Raw genomic sequence first — 19,195 nt, forward strand, 5'->3', positions numbered from 1 at the left:
GATCCCTATTGATTTTGGAAGAAATCGGTTCAGATTTAGATATAGCTCCCATATATATATTTCGCCCGATGTGGACTTATATGGCCCCAGAAGCCAGAGTTTTACCCTAATTTGATTAAAATTTTGTACAAGAGGAACAATTAGTACTATAGTCAAGTATCTCCCATATATAGCTTTCGCCCGATTTACACCCATGTGACCACAGAGGCCAAGTTTTAACTCCGATTTGGTTGAAATTTTGCACAGCGAGTAGAATTAGCATTGTTGCTATGCGTGCCAAATTTGGTTGAAATCGGTTCAGATTTAGATATAGCTCCCATATATATGTTTTTCTGATTTCGACAAAAATGGTCGAAATACTAACATTTTCCTTGTAAAATCGCCACTGCTTAGTCGAAAAGTTGTAAAAATTACTCTAATTTTCCTAAACTTCTAATACATATATATCGAGTGATAAATCATAAATAAACTTTTGCGAAGTTTCCTTAAAATTGCTTCAGATTTAAATGTTTTCCATATTTTTTATACCCTGCGCCACACTGTGGAACAGGGTATTATAAGTTAGTGCATGTACCTAATTTGGGTCAGAATAGAACCCTATTGATTTTGGAAGAAATCGGTTCAGATTTAGATATAGCTCCCATATATATCTTTCTCCCGATGTGCACTAATATGGACCCAGCAGCCAAAGTTTTATACCGATTTGCTTGAAATTTTGTACAAACATAACACTTAGTCGTATAGTCAGGTGTGCAAAATTTGATTGAAATCGGTTCAGATTTAGATATAGCTCCCATATATATCTTTCGCCCGACATGGACTAATATGGTCCTAAAAGCCAGAGTTTTGGCCCAATTTGGTTGAAATTTTGCACAGGGAGTAGATTTAGCATTGCAGCTATGCGTGGCAAATTTGGTTGAAATCGATTCAGATTTAGATATAGCTCCCATATATATCTTTCGCCCGATATGCATTTATATGGACCCAGAAGCCAGAGTTTTATCCCGATTAGCTTGAAATTTTGCACAAGGAGTACAATTGGTAGTATAGTCATGTGTGCAAAATTTGATTGAAATCGGTTCAGATTTAGATATAGCTTCCATATATATTTTTCGCCCGATATGGACTTATATGGCCCCAGAAGCCAGAGTTTTGGCCCAATTTAGTTGAAATTTTGCACTAGGAGTACAATTAGTAATATAGTCATGTGTGCCAAATTTGATTGAAATCGGTTCAGATTTAGATATAGCTCCCATATATATGTTTTTCTGATTTCGACAGAAATGGTCAAAATACCAACATTTTCCTTGTTAAATCGCCACTGCTTCGTTGAAATGTTGTAAAAATGACTATTTTCCTAAACTTCTAATACATATATATCGAGCGATAAACCATAAAGAAACTTTTCCGAAGTTTCCTTAAAATTGCTTCAGATTTAAATGTTTCCCATACTTTTTTACTAAAATTGTGTTCCACCCTAGTGCATTAGCCAACTTAAATTTTGAGTCTATAGATTTTGTAAAAGTCTATCAAATTCTGTCCAAATCGAGTGATATTTAAATGTATGTATTTGGAACAAACCTTTATATATAGCACCCAACACATTTGACGGATGTGATATGGTACCGAAAATTTAGATCTACAAAGTGGTGCGGGTATAATATAGTCGGCCCCGCCCGACTTTAGACTTTCCTTACTTGTTTTTTTTTTTTTTTGAAGCAAAGATTGTAAACATTATTTTTATTAAAATTTCATTATTTTAAATAAATTTGTCCTTAATATTGTGCAAATTGCACATCTTAAAATGTAGATTGCGTAATCTTTAATATCACGTAAATTTTTTTCTAGTGTACTGTTCTGTATTTCTGCTGAAACAAAAAAAAAACATTGCGTATTTTGGTTTCATTTTGATTAAAAATAGTTTTTTACACGAGTTAAGCTTCTTAATACCTAAAGTAAATTCCCGGGAAATTTGGAAAATGTTTTGGTAATTGGTGCACCCCAACAACATATAATCGCTTATTCATTCATATGCTGATCTGCTCTTATCAAAGCATTCAAATGCGAAATCGAAATTTTACGACTTGGCGCCTTTTTCAACTCAAATGGAAAAAAATCACAAATTATATTAAACTGAGTCGTAAAAGTGATCGTAAAAATATTTTGTGGCGCCACTAAAAGACAAAAACATCTTTCGCCTCTGTATATTAATTTAATTCATTAAAATTATAATATTAATTGGTTTAGAAATCCCGTTTATTACAGTGGTTCACATGAACTTTATAATTAAACCTATAGACAGAAAACAGTGGCTACACTCAAAAAAAAGTTTACTTGGATCCAAAGATTTTGACCTTCCCTTAAGGATTTTGGTATTGATTTCGAGCCAAAGATGCGGCTTCTTTAAACTAAAGACATTTTTAGCAACCTATCTAGTTTTAAATCTAGGATCAATAGAATTAAAATTAGCTTACATAGCTCATTTATCGAACTTTCATTCTATTTTCGCGGTATATTAACAAATCTATTCACGTACAAACCACTGGCAGTTTAAAAATCCAAATTATAACGGATATTTCAAAGTAAAAAATAATTTAAAAAAATTAAACTAAAGATGCAAAATTCTCAAAATAAGTCTTAGCCAATATTTGAAGCGTTTTTATCTTAAATCTAAAAATTCAATATTTCAGTTAATTTAAGGACGATTTCTTTAAATCAAGAATGTATTACTTTGAGGAAATTTTGCCTTAGTTCAAAGACAAGTGACTTTAACCGAGGGACGCAAATTTAAAAAAATGTGTGTCCTAAATTTAATGAAAAAAAATTGAAGCAAAGATTATAAACTTTATTAAAATGTCATTATTTTAAAGAAAATTGTCCTTAATATTTTTTAAATTGCGCATCCTAAAATTTAGTTTGCGTAATCTTTAATATCACGTAAATATTTTTTTCAGTGTAGGGAATTATATCACATTACAAACTAGTGAATGACGAAACCGTATTTCTTTAAATGCGTCTCTTTCAATGTGTTTAAATGGGTATGCCTTACACACGCTTTCGTCCACCAGGAGAATCGCACCGCGCATCACAAAGTTTGTAAAAACATACACCCAAAGAAATTTGTTAACAGGGACAGCAGACTGCTAAAACAGCAGAAAGTATGCAGAAAAAGGGAAAGCAGTGACTGCAAAAATATACCAAAAACTACTTTTGGTTCTTAAATAGGCTTTGGGGAAAAATGTATAACCTAAAAATTGTATAATTTGTTGTTCGTTAGACCCTGAAGTACAAAACTATAACAGCAGACAACTACTGCTGATTTTAGCAGATTTTTTTGCAATAAATGTACACTAACCACCAGGACAGGTAGCTCTTATTGTCATCAACACACAAATATCACTATAGCCATCAACACACAAGCAACGCATACAGTCAAGCAATTTTATTTATAAAACGGATTGTTTTGTGCATACGAACCGATTTAAAGACAATTTGTTTAGAGACAAACGATGCACCAAATAATGTAATTTTACATATCGATTGCAAATGCTAAGGGGAATTGAATATAGGTGGCGTAGTCCATGTTATCGGTCCATGTTTCGGTATAGCCCCCATATAGACCGATCTCCCGATTTTATTTTTGGACGTCTAGAAACTGTATTTTCTATCCGATTTGCCTGAAATTGGATATCTTGACGTGTTTTAGGACGACAAATAGGTGTGGCGAAAATGGGGCGTATTGGTTCATGTTTTGGTTTAGCCCCCATATAGACCGATCTCCCAATTTTACTTTTTGAGCTTGTAGAAACCGTATTATAAATTCGATTTACCTGAAATTTTAAATCTAGAGGTATTTTAGTACCGCAAATAGGTGTAGCGGTGTATCGGTCCATGTTTTGCTATAGCCCTCATATAGACCGATCTCTCGATTTTACTTCTTGAGATTCTAGAAATTGTAGTTTCAATCCGATTTGCCTGAAATTTGAACTCTAAATGTATTTTAGACCCACAAATGTTATACCGAAAATGGTGCCTATGGGACCATGTTTTGGTATAGCCCCCATATAGACCGATGTCCTGATTTTACATCTTGGGCTTCTAGAAATTGTAGTTTCTATCCGATTTGCCTGAAATTTTAACTCTAAAGGTATTTTAGACCCATAAATAGTTGTACCGAAAATGGTGCCTATGGGACCATGTTTTGGTATAGCCCCCATATAGACCGATGTCCTGATTTTACATCTTGGGCTTCTAGAAACCGTATTTTCAATCCGATTTGTCTGAAATTTTAAATCTAGATGCATTTTATGACCACAAATAGGTTTGCAGAAAAGAGGGTCTATATAATTCATTTTTTGGTACAGCCCCCATATAGACCGATTTCAGATTGAGATATAGCTCTCATATAGACTTTTATGGCCCCAGAAGCCAGAGTACAATTAGTGTGTACTAGGAGTACAATTAGTAGTGTAGTCAAGTGTGCTAAATTTTCTTGAAATCGGTACAGATTTAGATATAGCTCCCATATATATCTTTCGCCCAATTTTCCGTCATATGACCACAGAGTTCAAAGTTGTAGTCCGATTTACGTGAAATTTTGCACAGTTAGTAGAATTAAAATGCTAAGTAAAATGCTAGAATTAAAATGCTAAGTATGCATGTCAAATTTGGTTGAAATCGGTTCAGATTTCCATATAGCTTCCATATATATGATTTTCCGATTTGGGCAAAAATTACCAAAATACCCACATTTTCCTTATAAAATCGCCACTGCTAAGTCGAAAACTTGTAAAAGTGACTCAAATTTTCCTTTATTTCTAATACATATCTATCGACCGATAAATCATAAATACACTTTTGCGAAGTTGCCTCAAAATTGGTTCAGATTAAAATGTTTCCCATTTTTATACCCACCACCATAGAATGGTGACGGGGGTATAATAAGTTTGTCATTCCGTTTGTAACACATCGACATATCGATTTCCGACTATATAAAGTATATATATTCTTGATCAGGGAGAAATTTCTAAGACGATATAACGATGTCCGTCTGTCTGTCTTTTGTAATCACGATACAGTCTTCAATAATGAAGCAATCGTGCTGAAATTTTGCACAAACTCGTCTTTTGTCTGCAGGCAGGTCAAGTTCGAAGATGGACTATATCGGTCCAGGTTTTGATATAGTCCCCATATAAACCGACCTCCCGATTTGGGGTCTTGGGCTTATAGAAATCGTAGTTTTTATCCAATTTGCCTGAAATTTGAAATCTAGAGGTATTTTATGACCATAAAGAGGTGTGCCAAAAATGGTGAGTATCGGTCCATGTTTTGGTATAGCCCCCATATAGACCGATCTCCCGATTTTACTTCTTGGGTTTATAGAAACCGCAGTTTTTATTCAATATACCTGAAATGGGAAATCTAGAGGTATTATAGGACCACAAATATGTGTGCCAAAAATTGTGAGTATAGGTCCATATTTTGGTATAGCCCCCATATAGACCGATCTCCCGATTTTACTTCTGGGGCTTATAGAAACCGCTGTTTTTATTCAATTTACCTGAAATTGGAAATCGAGAGGTACTTTAGAACCGTAAAGAGGTGTGCCAAAAATGGTGAGCATCGGTCCATGTTTTGGTATGGTCCCCATTTAAACCGACCTCCCGATTTGGGGTCTTGGGCTTATAGAAACCGTAGTTTTTATCCAATTTGCCTGAAATTATAAATATTCTGGTATTTTAGGCTCACAAAAACGTGTATCGGATTAAGTTTTTATCGGTCCATTTGGTAATGCCTCCATATAGACCGACTTCACTTCTTGAGGGAGCACTGATCATGAAAATTGCTTGAAACTCAATGAAAAATTTCCAGATTTTAATTCTCGGGTGAAAATCTACAGATTTAAGATTTCAAATCAAGACGTTATTTTATAATTTCTTGCACATTTACAAGAGATGTCAATGATTCCTCTAATACTCAAACAAAAATGGTTCTTATAAATCCAGAATCTGATATAGCCCTCACAGGTGAAATCTTTAAATTTATCTTCGGGAAGTGTTCTCAAGTCCTCAAGCCCTCCTGAAATTTCAATGGAAACCCTAATATTTGGTTCATGGAGGTGGGTAAGATTCGGCCCGGCCGAACTTACTGCTGTATATACTTGTTTTTTACTAACATATGTTATGTACTCTAGTTAACCAAAAAAAATTTGAAGACACCAACCTACCAAATACATCAATATAATAGAAATAAATATATTGTAGCAGGGCTTTCAACTTTATTAAGTTTGTTTTGATTTCAGACATTATGACGTTTGATAAAAATTCATTTGTACTGAAATTTTTCGGTGAAATCTGATTAAAAGCAGTTTCTCAAAAAAATTACGTTCCTTATATTGTGATTTCTATACAGACGAAATCGTACGACGTAAGAACTATAAATGCCAACCTATAATCGCATTTACTTAAAAAATATTTCTCTCCCACAGCACGAATATCAATATATGTATGTACATATATGAACGAGACAAATTCTATAAAAACATATAGAAAACAGTAAACAAGATTCTAAGTCAAGCTAAGCCGACGGTATGATAACATAGACTGCTTAACTAGAATTATACGAGAAAATAAGCGATGACCAATATAAAAATGACCGGTTGAAAAATTTAGATATGTCACCATTTGTGAATATCGCGTTATACACTAAAAAAATATTTACGTGATATTAAAGATTACGTAACCTACATTTTAGGATGTACAAAATATTTAGGAAAATTTTTTTAATAATAACATTTTAATTAAAATAAAGTTTATAATCTTTGCTTGAAATTTTTTTTCATTAAATCTCGAATACAAATTTTATAAATTTGCGTCCATCTGTTAAATTCGCATGTCTTTGAACTATGTCCTTAAAGTAAAGAAACACATTTTTGATTTAAAAAATCGTCCTTACATTAACTGATATATTGAATCCATGGATTTAAGATAAAAACGCTACAAATATAGGCTAAGACTACACGCTCACAAAAAATCGCTTCTGTAACATATACTCCCAAACATATTTTGCTTCAAGCATATATATTTTTGGGTATTGCCCAAACATTTATATGTTTGATCTCTTCCAATATATAATATGTTTGAAAGCATATTGGTCTAAACAATAAATGTTTGGGTAGTCTAAGTTCCAAACATTTTGTATTTTTGCATCCAAATTGAATAATGTTGTCTTCCAAAAAACAATATGTTATTATGTGAACATATAATATGTTTGGAAGCATTTTGCACCAAAAATATTATATGCTTAAAAAAATTCTCCCAAACAATATTGTGCTCAAAATTTTATTTATTTATTTATATATTTACAATCATAATGAATTATGAAAATAAACAGGTAATATAGGTGCTAACAACATAGGTTTTCGACCTGAATGCTCAAAATGTTGTTTCTGCCCAATTCCACGAGATTTTTTAGTTCTTAGCACCTTTTTCTGTAATACAAACATTGTAGAAGAAATTATTCAATTGTATGATTTTTTTTTTGTTTTAATTTTACCTTTTGCCGGACGGGGATTCGAACAGCGGACCACACAGTTTGTAAGGATCAAAGAAGTAGCTCATCAATTGCCCAAGGAAAAATAAAATGTTAATTTTGTAATAACAAGCAACAACCACCAACTTAATTCAATATCGCTCCCTATTAAATAGCGCTCCAAGCTACTAAACACATATATGTTTATAGGCTATTTCTAAATTAATATATGTTTGCATCCAAGCATATTATATTTACAAACATTTTATGTCCCAAACATAATATGTTCTAACATATTAACATATATGTCCCAAACATGTTATGCTAGTTTATGAACATTATTTGCTTGCACTCAAAAATATTGTGTTTAAAAATTTGTGTTCCAAACATATAATGTTTATAGCCAAACATATGAAAAACAGTCTTTTTCATCCGTGTATTTTGTGGATTTAGCATATTTGGTTTAAAGGTTTTTTTTTCGAAACTAAGAAAACCATTTTTGCTTTGAAGTATCCGTTATAATTTGGATTTTTAAAGTGTCATTTTTTGTGAGTCAATAGCTTTATTAATATACCGCGAGAAGAAGAAAATAGAGAAAATCCGATTAATGAGATTTGTATCCTAATTTTAAAATTATTTATTCTAGATTTAAAGCCAGATAGGTCGCTAAAACATGTCTTTATTTGGCTCTTTGGCACGAAATCAATACAAAAGTCCTTAAGGGAAGGTCAAAATCTATGGATCCGAGTAAACTTTTTTGAGAGAATTGATACTAATTATACGACAGTTTTTGGTAATGATTTTTTTACATCAACAACTCACCAATCCTGCAAAAATATTTGAAAGCTCTTCCTAAGTCAAAACTTTTAATGTACATCCAAAAATGATTTTCTCAAGGTGGGACTAATGAATTCTGGATCGAAAAAAAAATACAATATTTTCATAGCTTTTTTAGCTATGCAATGCCACATTTCCTATACAGAACAAAAATATTTGCATTCAATCACAAAATTAATTTTTAATTGAAATTTCTTTAATCACAATTAAAAAAATAATTGACCCATTAAAAAAAGTATTTTTACTATTAATTTTTTTGATTGACTCTTGTTTTAATTAAAAAATTTGTTTAATCAATTAAATTTTTAATTGAAAATCATTGAGCATTTAATAAAATTTTAATTGAAAATATTTTGGTGATGTTTGTTTGTTCCCTTTCGAAATTATACCATAAATAGGGCTTTTTCCGGGAACGGGATCTCGGGAATTCCGGGGAAATTGCTATTTTTTCGCTCCCGCTTTCCCGGGAATGAAGTGTGGGAATTTCCGGGAAATTTTCTTTACAATATTTTATGTATAATATGCTCTCAACGTCTTTTAAAAACGTGTTAACGACAACTTCAGACTAAGCATCAAGCAGCAATTATGCAGTTTCAAGTAAAAAACGTTTTTAAAATTAACACTTTTTTGCTTTGTAGTTATGATGCAAAAAAAAAACAACAAATTTAAAGACAATTTCATTAATTTTAAAGAATTTTTCTGAATTATTAAAGTCAAGTTGACCTTTGTCCAAAAAAAATCCAGGCTACAGTTTAATTTGTAAATATATTTTCATTTTTCCCTGATGTTCTAACAGGTTGGCTGATAAGTCCCCGGTGTGACACATAGATGGCGTCGCTAGTATTAAATGCATATTATTTTTATATAGTACCAACCTTCAAATGATTCGTGTCTAAATTTGATGTCTGTAAGTCAATTAGTTTGTGAGATAGAGCGACTTTTGTGAAGCAACTTCTGTTATTGTGAAAAAATGGAAAAAAAGGAATTTCGTGTTTTGATAAAATACTGTTTTCTGAAGTGAAAAAATACGGTGGAAGCAAAAACTTGGCTTGATAATGAGTTTCCAGACTCTGCCCCATGGAAATCAACAATAATTGATTGGTATGCAAAATTCAAGAGTGGTGAAATGAGCACGGAGGACGGTGAACACAGTGGACGCCCGAAAGAGGTGGTTACTGACAAAAATGAAGTTGATCGAGATAGCAGAGGCCTTAAAGATATCAAAGGAACGTGTTGGTCATATCATTCATCAATATTTGGATATGCGGAAGCTCTGTGCAAAATGGGTGCCGCGCGAGCTCACATTTGACCAAAAACAACAACGTGTTGATGATTCTGAGCGGTGTTTGCAGCTGTTAACTCGTAATACACCCGAGTTTTTCCGTCGATATGTGACAATGGATGAAACATGGCTCCATCACTACACTCCTGAGTCCAATCGACAGTCGGCTGAGTGGACAGCGACTGGTGATCGGTCTCCGAAGCGTGGAAAGACTCAAAAGTCCGCTGGCAAAGTAATGGCCTCTGTTTTTTTGGGATGCGCATGGAATAATTTTTATCGATTATCTTGAGAAGGGAAAAACCATCAACAGTGACTATTATATGGCATTATTGGAGCGTTTGAAGGTCGAAATCGAGGCAACACGGCCCCATATGAAGAAGAAAAAAGTGTTGTTCCACCAAGACAACGTACCGTTCCACAAGTCATCGAGAACGATGGCAAAAATTCATGAATTGGGCTTCGAATTGCTTCCCCACCCACCGTATTCTCCAGATCTGGCCCCCAGTGACTTTTTCTTTTTCTCAGACCTCAAAAGGATGCTGGCAGGGAAAAAATTTGGCTGCAATGAAGAGGTGATCGCCGAAACTGAGGCCTATTTTGAGGCAAAACCAAAGGGGTACTACCAAAATGGTATCAAAAAATTGGAAGGTCGTTATAATCGTTGTATTGCTCTTGAAGGGAACTACACTGAAAAAAAGCATACTCGGTTCCAAAGATTTTGTCTTTACTTTAAAAAATTTGGTATTGATTCCGAGCCAAAGAAGCGGAGAATACAAGTAAGGATACTTTTAAGACACAATTCTCTTTTAAAATTAGGTTTTGTGTACTTGCTTCTAGGAAGCAAATTTTAATTTTTCGCTTTCTCAGCTTTTTTTCTTCATATGCTATCAAAGTCCTTTAAAAACGAGTTAACGGCAACTTTATTTTCCAAATTAGGACTCGAATTCCAGTAGAAATTATGGCCTCACGGCAATATTTTTTTCAGTGTATGTGACCATAAGGGATTTTTGGAAACATTTTAAGTATGGTGATATACTGTGCACGAATGTTTCATGGCTTATGCATAGAATCTTCTGTTAAAATATGGCCCATATATTATTCTCAACTGCCTGAAATTGTACACTTAAAAAAAGGTGAACCCTCTATTTCACTAAAACCTATTTAACTTTATTTTATTTCATGGAATTATTATGCTTGGCCCATATATTATTCTCAACTGTCTGAAATTGTACACTTAAAAAAAGTGAACCCTCTATTTTACTAAAACCAATTTAACTTTATTTTAGTTCATGGAATTATTATGTTTGGAGAAAGTTTCCTTTACTCCAATAATTTTTTGCGTACGTAAGTTAAATGAACTAAAAAAAATGGGAAAAAATTATACACATATGAAGTATAAAGATTTACTAAATCTGTACTTCTCACAAAATAGTTCATTATTTCTTTAAAGACATTCTTGCAATTTTTAACTCAATTTTTTCTCTTACCAAACCACAAAATTTTCTTTAACAAGTGAAAAAAAAAATTAATTATGTCTAATAAATTTTCTTGAATTTGTCGAAAAATATTTACTTATTTTTGTGATATCGGCGTGATGTCAGCACTTGTAATACTGCTTAGTTAAAATTTTCTAAAAACAATCTAAATTTTCTAAAACTAACCAAAATTTTTCTGCCTGGCGGGTTCACTGTTTTTTCAATGTAATGGCCAATTTCTCATATTCCGATTAGTACCCAGCAAAAAAAATGGAAGTTCTTCCAAAGGCACAACTTTAAAAGCTCTTCCAAACGATGTACACCCAAAGATGTTCTTTATTTTAACTACAAAGGAAGTTTTTATACCCTGCGCCACACTGTGGAACAGGGTATTATAAGTTAGTGCATATGTTTGTAACACCCAGAAGGAGACGAGATAGACACATGGTGTCTTTGGCAATAATGCTCAGGGTGGGTCCCTGAGTCGATATAACCATGTCCGTCTGTCCGTCCGTCTGTCCGTCCGTCTGTCTGTGAACACATTTATGTGATCGAAGTCTAGGTCGCAATTTAAGTCCAATCGCATTCAAATTTGGCACATGTTCCTAATTTGGGTCAGAATAGAACTCTATTGATTTTGGAAGATATAGGTTCAGATTTAGATACAGCTCCCATATATATCTTTCGCCCGATATGCACTAATATGGACCCAGCAGCCAGAGTTTTATATCGATTTGCTTGAAATTTTGTACAAACATAACACTTAGTGTGCAAAATTTGATTGAAATCGGTTCAGATTTAGATATAGCCCCCATATATATCTTTCGCCCGATATGGACTTATATGGCCCAGAAGCCAGATTTTTGGCCGAATTTGGTTGAAATTTTGCACTAGGAGTACAATTAGTAGTATAGTCAAGTGTGCCAAATTTGATTGAAATCGGTTCAGATTTAGATATAGCTCCCATATATATCTTTCGCCCGATATGGACTAATATGGTCCTAAAAGCCAGAGTTTTGGCCCAATTTGGTTGCAATTTTGCACAGGGAGTAGATTTAGCATTGTAGCTATGCATGCCAAATTTGGTTGAAATCGATTCAGATTTAGATATAGCTTCCATATATATTTTTCGCCCGATATGGACTTATATGGACCCAGAAGCCAGAGTTTTATCCCGATTAGCTTGAAATTTTGCACAAGGAGTACAATTGGTAGCATAGTCATGTGTGTCAAATTTAATTGAAGTCGGTTCAGATTTAGATATAGCTTCCATATATATTTTTCGCCCGATATGGACTTATATGACCCCAGAAGCCAGAGTTTTGGCCCAATTTGGTTGAAATTTTGCACTAGAAGTACAATTAGTAAGATAGTCATATGTGCCAAATTTGATTGAAATCGGTTCAGATTTAGATATAGCTCCCATATATATGTTTTTCTGATTTCGACAAAAATGGTCAAAATACCAACATTTTCCTTGTTAAATCGCCACTGCTTAGTCGAAAAGTTGTAAAAATTACTCTAATTTTCCTAAACTTCTAATACATATATATCGAGCGATAAATCATAAATAAACTTTTGCGAAGTTTCCTTAAAATTGCTTCTGATTTAAATGTTTCCCATATTTTTTTTACTAAAATTGTGTTCCACCCTACTGCATTAGCCAACTTAAATTTTGAGTCTATAGATTTTGTAAAATTCTATCAAATTCTGTCCAAATCGAGTGATATTTAAATGTATGTATTTGGGACAAACCTTTATATATAGCACCCAACACATTTGAAGGATGTGATATGGTATCGAAAATTTAGATCTACAAAGTGGTGCAGGGTATAATATAGTAGGCCCCGCCCTACTTTAGACTTTCCTTACTTGTTTTAATTCAATTATTTATAATTCGCTTTTTTCTTATTTTGAATGGGTAAATTATTATTTTTTGTTTTGTTTCAAAAAGGTTAAAAACAGAGTAAGCACTAAAAAATGGTACAAATTATTGAAATTTTGTCGAAAAAAATTCTAAATCCATTCAAAAAATATTGCGAATTTTTCAAAATATTTTAATTCAAACGTTTCAGATAAGTATTAGAATGCATTAAAAATCATAAAAAAATTATAAAAATTATTTATTTGTCAAAATATGCCAACATTTTTTAATTCGCATCCAAAATTTGATGGAGACATTCCCGCTACCAGTTCTTCTTGATTGTCTCGGTTTTCGTTCTCTCCTCTAGGATTTCGAACTGGAGAACGAAACATATTTTTATAATTCGATCGTTTGTCGGGGTCACCAATTGACGTGGTATTTTGTAATTCAAAAATTGAAACACAAATTTTACAAAAAAAGATGGTAGATTTATTTTTTCTTTTTAACACGTCTACAAATATTTTCTAACTAACTCAAAAAAATATGGATTGGAAAATTAAGGCAAGCAACAAAAATGCAATGCCTACTAGATATTCTCTTGCAAATTTCAAACATTAAAACAGAAATATATTATGCTAGCACTACATACTTGACAAGAAAGGTAATGTTAAAACTACTTTGTTAAAATATTTTGTTTGGTTTGATTATAATAAAGTTACATGAATACAAACACAAATAAGAAAATTCAAATCTAAGGTTACTTGAAGAAAATTGAAATAAAAATAATAATAAACACACTGAATTCGAATCACAGAGTAAGAAGTGATGCAAATTCAGTGCAACGGCTGTTGAAATGGTGGACATCCGTCCTTTGACAAGCCCATGTTAAATTCATCGCTTCGGCGCCAATTTTGCACTACTTCCGTATCCAAAAAGGGAATATATTCACTACGTTTTGGCGACGCTTTTTTTATACCCTCCACCACACCCTCAAAAAAAATCGCTTCTCTAACATATGTTCCAAACATATTTTGCAGGAAGTACATATATTATTGGATACTGCCGAAACATTAATATGTTTGTTCTATGTGAACATATTATATGTTTGGAAGCATGTTGAGCCCAAAAATATTATATGCTTGGAAGAATTTTCCCCAAAGACGATTGTGCTCATTCCCTCACATAATTTTCACTTACACGAAATTTTTTAGGTCTTGGCACCTTTTTCTGTAATACAAATAATGTTGAAGAAATTATTCAACTTTATAAATTTGTTAAATTTTGCCTTTCGCCTGGACGGAGAATCGAACTGAGGACCATATAGTTTGTAAGCCAACACACTATCCACTGGGCTACGCAGCTGTTATAGTCACCAGTAGACAATTATCGTTATAAGTTACATTTATATAGCATAGTTTGCAGCGCCCACGAGCCCATGCAAACATAAGATTATTTAGCAGAAACATACATTTGTTGGCCACGTGGAGCAGTGGTTAGCATGTCTGCCTTGTATTCAAAGGGTCGTGGGTTCAATCCCTGCTCCGACCGAACACCACTTTTTTTTAATTTACACATTTATATTTATTCTATTTACTTCTCTTTAATAATTCATTTTAAAGAAAATAAACTTTTTCAATTGTTTTAGCTACAAAAAACGAACTTAATGCCCGCTTTTGTATTTGAAGGTGTCCGTCAACTCCTCTTGGACTACTTATTAATAAAGAGAACTAAACTTTGTTTTTATACATAATAATATTTAGACTTAAGCATATAAAATTTTTGGCCTTATCTTAAAACGGTTTTCCGAAACAACATACAAGCGGTTTCACAGAAATTGCTCTCTTTTTCATTCTCTCGCTGTGTTATGTTGATATCTTTCGTCAACCTTCCCGGTTTCCATCTCTATTTCTTTCTCTATACTCCCTCTCTGTCGGTCTATGAATAAAATATCACAACATATATATGTTTATACGAAATTTGTAAATTTATATATGTTTACATTCACACATATTATTTTTATGAAACATTCATGCCCCAAACATAATATATTCTAACATATTAACATATGCGTCCCAAACATTTAGTGTCAGTTTAGGAACATTACCATTGTTTCCACTTAAATATATTGTGTTTAAAAATTGTGCCCGAAACACATTTTGTTTATATCGGAACATATGAAAAACATATTTTTCTAACAGTGCATAGGATGGGGGTATATTAACTTTGTCATTCCGTTTGTAACACATCGAAATATTGCTCTAAGACCCCATAAAGTATATATATTCTGGGTCGTGGTGAAATTCTGAGTCGATCTAAGCATGTCCGTCCGTCCGTCTGTCCGGCTGTCCGTCCGTCTGTGGAAATCACGCTAACTTCCGAACGAAACTAGCTATCGACTTGAAACTTGGCACAAGTAGTTGTTATTGATGTAGGTCGGATGGTATTGAAAATGGGCCATATCGTCCCACGTTTACGTATAGCCCCCATATAAACCGATCCCCAAATTTGGCTTGCGGAGCCTTCCGGAGCAGCAAAATTCATCCGATCCGGTTGAAATTTGGTACGTGGTCTAAGTATACGGTCTCTAACAACCATGCAAAAATTGGTCCATATCGGTCCATAATTATATATAGCCCCCATATAAACCGATCCCCAGATTTGACCTCCGGAGCCTCTTGGAGGGCCAAAATTCATCCGATCCGGTTGAAATTTGGTACCTGATGTTAGTATACGGTCTCTAACAACCATGCAAAAATTGGTCCATATCGGTCCATAAATATATATAGCTCCCATATAAACCGATCCCCAGATTTGACCTCCGGAGCCTCTTGGAGGAGCAAACTTCATCCTACCCGATTGAAATTTGGTACGTGGTGTTAGTATATGGTCTCTAACAACCATGCAAAAACTGGTCCATATCGGTCCATAATTATATATAGCTCCCATATAAACCGATCCCCAGATTTGACCTCCGGAGCCTCTTGGAGGGGCAAAATTCATCCGATCCGTTTGAAATTGGGTACCTGATGTTAGTATGCGGTCTGTAACAAGCATGCAAAAATTGGTCCATATCGGTCCATAATTATATATAGCTCCCATATAAACCGATCCCCAGATTTGAACTCTGGAGCCTCTTGGATGAGCAAAATTCATCCGATCCAATTGAAATTTAGTGCGTGGTGTTAGTATATGGTCTCTAACAACCATGCAAAAATTGGTCCATATCGGTCCATAATTATATATAGCTCCCATATAAACCGATCCCCAGATTTGACCTCCGGAGCCTCTTGGAGGAGCAAAAGTCATCCGATGCGGTTGAAATTTGGTACATTTCGTTAGTATATGGCCTCTAACAGCCATGTAAAAATTGTCAAATTTTATTACTATAGAAAGTTTTGTCAAAATTTCATTTCTATAGAAAGTTTTGTAAAAAGTTTATTTCTATAGCAATGTTTGTCAACATTTAATTTCCATAGAAAATTTTGTCAAAATTTTATTTCTATAGAAAATTTTGTAAAAAATTTATTTCTGTAGAAAATTTTGTCAACATTTTATTTCTATAGAAAATTTTGTCAACATTTTATTTCTATAGAAAATTTTGTCAAAATTTTATTGCTATAGAAAATTTTGTCAACATTTTACTTCCATAGAAAATTTTGTCAACATTTTATTTCTATAGAAAATTTTGTCAAGTTTTTATTTCTATAGAAAATTTTGTCAAAATTTTATTTCTATAGAAAATTTTGTCAAAATTTTATTTCTATAGAAAATTTTGTCAAACTGAATTATATACGTATTTAATCGGCCTTTTTTTGTTTAATATATACCCCTTATGGACTAACTTACATTTTAGAAGACAGTGTTAAAAAGTTTTACGATACCTTGCCATCGGCAAGTGTTATCGCAACCCAAGTAATTCGATTGTGGATGACAGCCTTTAGTAGAAGTTCCTACGCAATCCATGGTGGAGGGTACATAAGATTCGGCCTGGCCGAACTTACGGCCGTATATACTTGTTTTTACTGGGTAGTTAACCGGTTAGTAGGTTTTTTGTATGCAATCATCTGTTTTATCGAAGACATTGAGAAAATATTTTCATTATTCAATTAACAACAAAACAAATTAGCATTTTACGTTTATTCTTACAATAAGGATTTATACAATCAAGATCCACAGCACTGTGCTCTGAGCATTTACTCATTCCATAAATTGCCTACTGTCAATAGTTACGGACATATATTTTGTGTCATAATCATATCAGATCCATGTCTGGGGTACTTTGCTAATTAAAGCAATAATAAATACCATAATATTGAGACTACCAATTTGATAATTAAGTAATTTTGTCATATTTGTATCATACACGGAGAAAAATATACATATTCTTTACTATTTCCAAGTCAAAGATCCGGATCTCGATATATCGACTTTAATGGTTTTTATGCTACGAACTCGTGTTTGAATTTTGCTCATAAAAGATATGAAAAAAACATGAAAACCCCATTTTATTTGAGAGATGGAGCCTGTACGGGCTCAGTACACTGCAAAATATATTGTTCAAGCGCGAAGATCTGTTGTTCTTAAAATCTTAAAACGTCAATAATAATGAATTTGTGAATTACTTTTACTTTTAATTCATTTTTGCTTGTTTGCAGTATTCTTCCCTCTTCTTCTTCTCGTTATTTTAAGAACGCATTATGGAAATCTCCAAAAATGGAATACACACTCAAAAAAAGTTTTTGACCTTTCTTAAAGATTTTGGTATTGATTCTGAGCCAAAGATAGGGCTTATTTCAATTAATTCTATCCTTCATTTATTGAATTAATTCTTCATTTTTTGAATTTCCATCTCCTATTTGCCAAATATTAGTAAAACTATTCAGTAAAAAATAATTGTCAGTTTAAAAATCGAAATTACAACGGAAAGTTGAAGATAAAAGATGTTTTCTTTGAAATCCTAAAAATAAATCATTGCCTATATTTGTAGCATTTTTGTCTTAAATCTAAACATTTACTATATTTAGATTAATTTAAAGACGATATATTTAATCAAAAATACTTTTCTTTACTATAAGGAATATTTTCCTTAATTCAAAGACATACGACTTTAACTAAGTGACTCAAATTTCTCAATTTCGTGTCCTAAATTTAACGAAAAAAAGCAAAAGTTATAATTTTTTTTAATTAAAAGTTCATTATTTCAATGAAAAGTTGTCCATAATATTGTGTAAATTCCATGCCCTAAAATTTAGTTTGCATAATCTTTCATACTCGGTCAATATTTTTTCAGTGCAATTTCGTTAAATTTTTGTACGAGGTAATTCATTCTTCTTATAAAACAGTTCACTTTTTGTCTGTGTATAGCCAGCTAGTTACGTTAAGATGCAAAAAAACAGCTGAGTAAATTGCCTTAAAATAATAGGTACACTGAAAAAAAAATCACCTTAAAATCATAGTACACTGAACCCACCAAAAGGAAAAAAAATTTAGATCAGTTTTAGAAAATTTGAACTAAACAGTATTACAAACGTTGACATCACGTCTATATCACCAAACTAGGTAAATAATTAATAAGTCATTTTTCCTTTGTTAAAGAAGATTTTGTAGTTTGAAGGAAAAAATTGGAGTTCAACATTGCAAGAATGCGAAGTTCATGATGGGCGCATTTGTAGTGAAATTTACAAATTTAAAAAAATTAAAAGTACGAATTTAGAAAATCTTTTTGTTTCATTTGTATATAACTCTTTCCCGATTTTTATTTAAAAAATTACGCAAAAATTATTTGAGTAAAAACATTATAATTCCATGCACTAAAATAAAGTTAAATTGGCTTTAGTGAAATAGACGGTTCACTCTTTTCTGAGTGTATCGTGGGCATTTTCGCGAGCTTGAGTATTTCCGTTAGCGAAGTTTCTGATATTTGCCACTCTAGAACAGATTATTTTCGTTACTCACTCCCCAGCACGATATTTGAGTGATTAACCCTATCTGTGGACTTTTCGGGCAACTGCTCACACAAAAAATTTTCTTATTCTATCACGAAATTAATTGATCCAATTAATTTTTTAATTGAAATGTCTTCAATCACGAAATTGATAGTATCAATCACAGTTTTTATTGGAAATTAAAATATTAATTGGTTTCAATTAATTTATTAATTAATTAATTCAATTAAAATTTAATTTAAAAAATTTAATAAAATTAATT

At 32.6% G+C, this 19,195-nt stretch overlaps 1 protein-coding gene across 1 annotated transcript in view; it reads right to left on the minus strand.

Moving 5' to 3' along the window:
• Positions 1 to 19,195, minus strand: part of ltl (leucine-rich repeat-containing larval translucida) — a 56,051-nt gene that overhangs the window by 34,339 nt on the left and 2,517 nt on the right. The window lies entirely within an intron of this gene.

The sequence above is a fragment of the Haematobia irritans genome, chromosome 4 (assembly GCF_050003625.1).
Source record: "Haematobia irritans isolate KBUSLIRL chromosome 4, ASM5000362v1, whole genome shotgun sequence".
Classification (NCBI taxonomy): Eukaryota; Metazoa; Arthropoda; class Insecta; order Diptera; family Muscidae; genus Haematobia; species Haematobia irritans.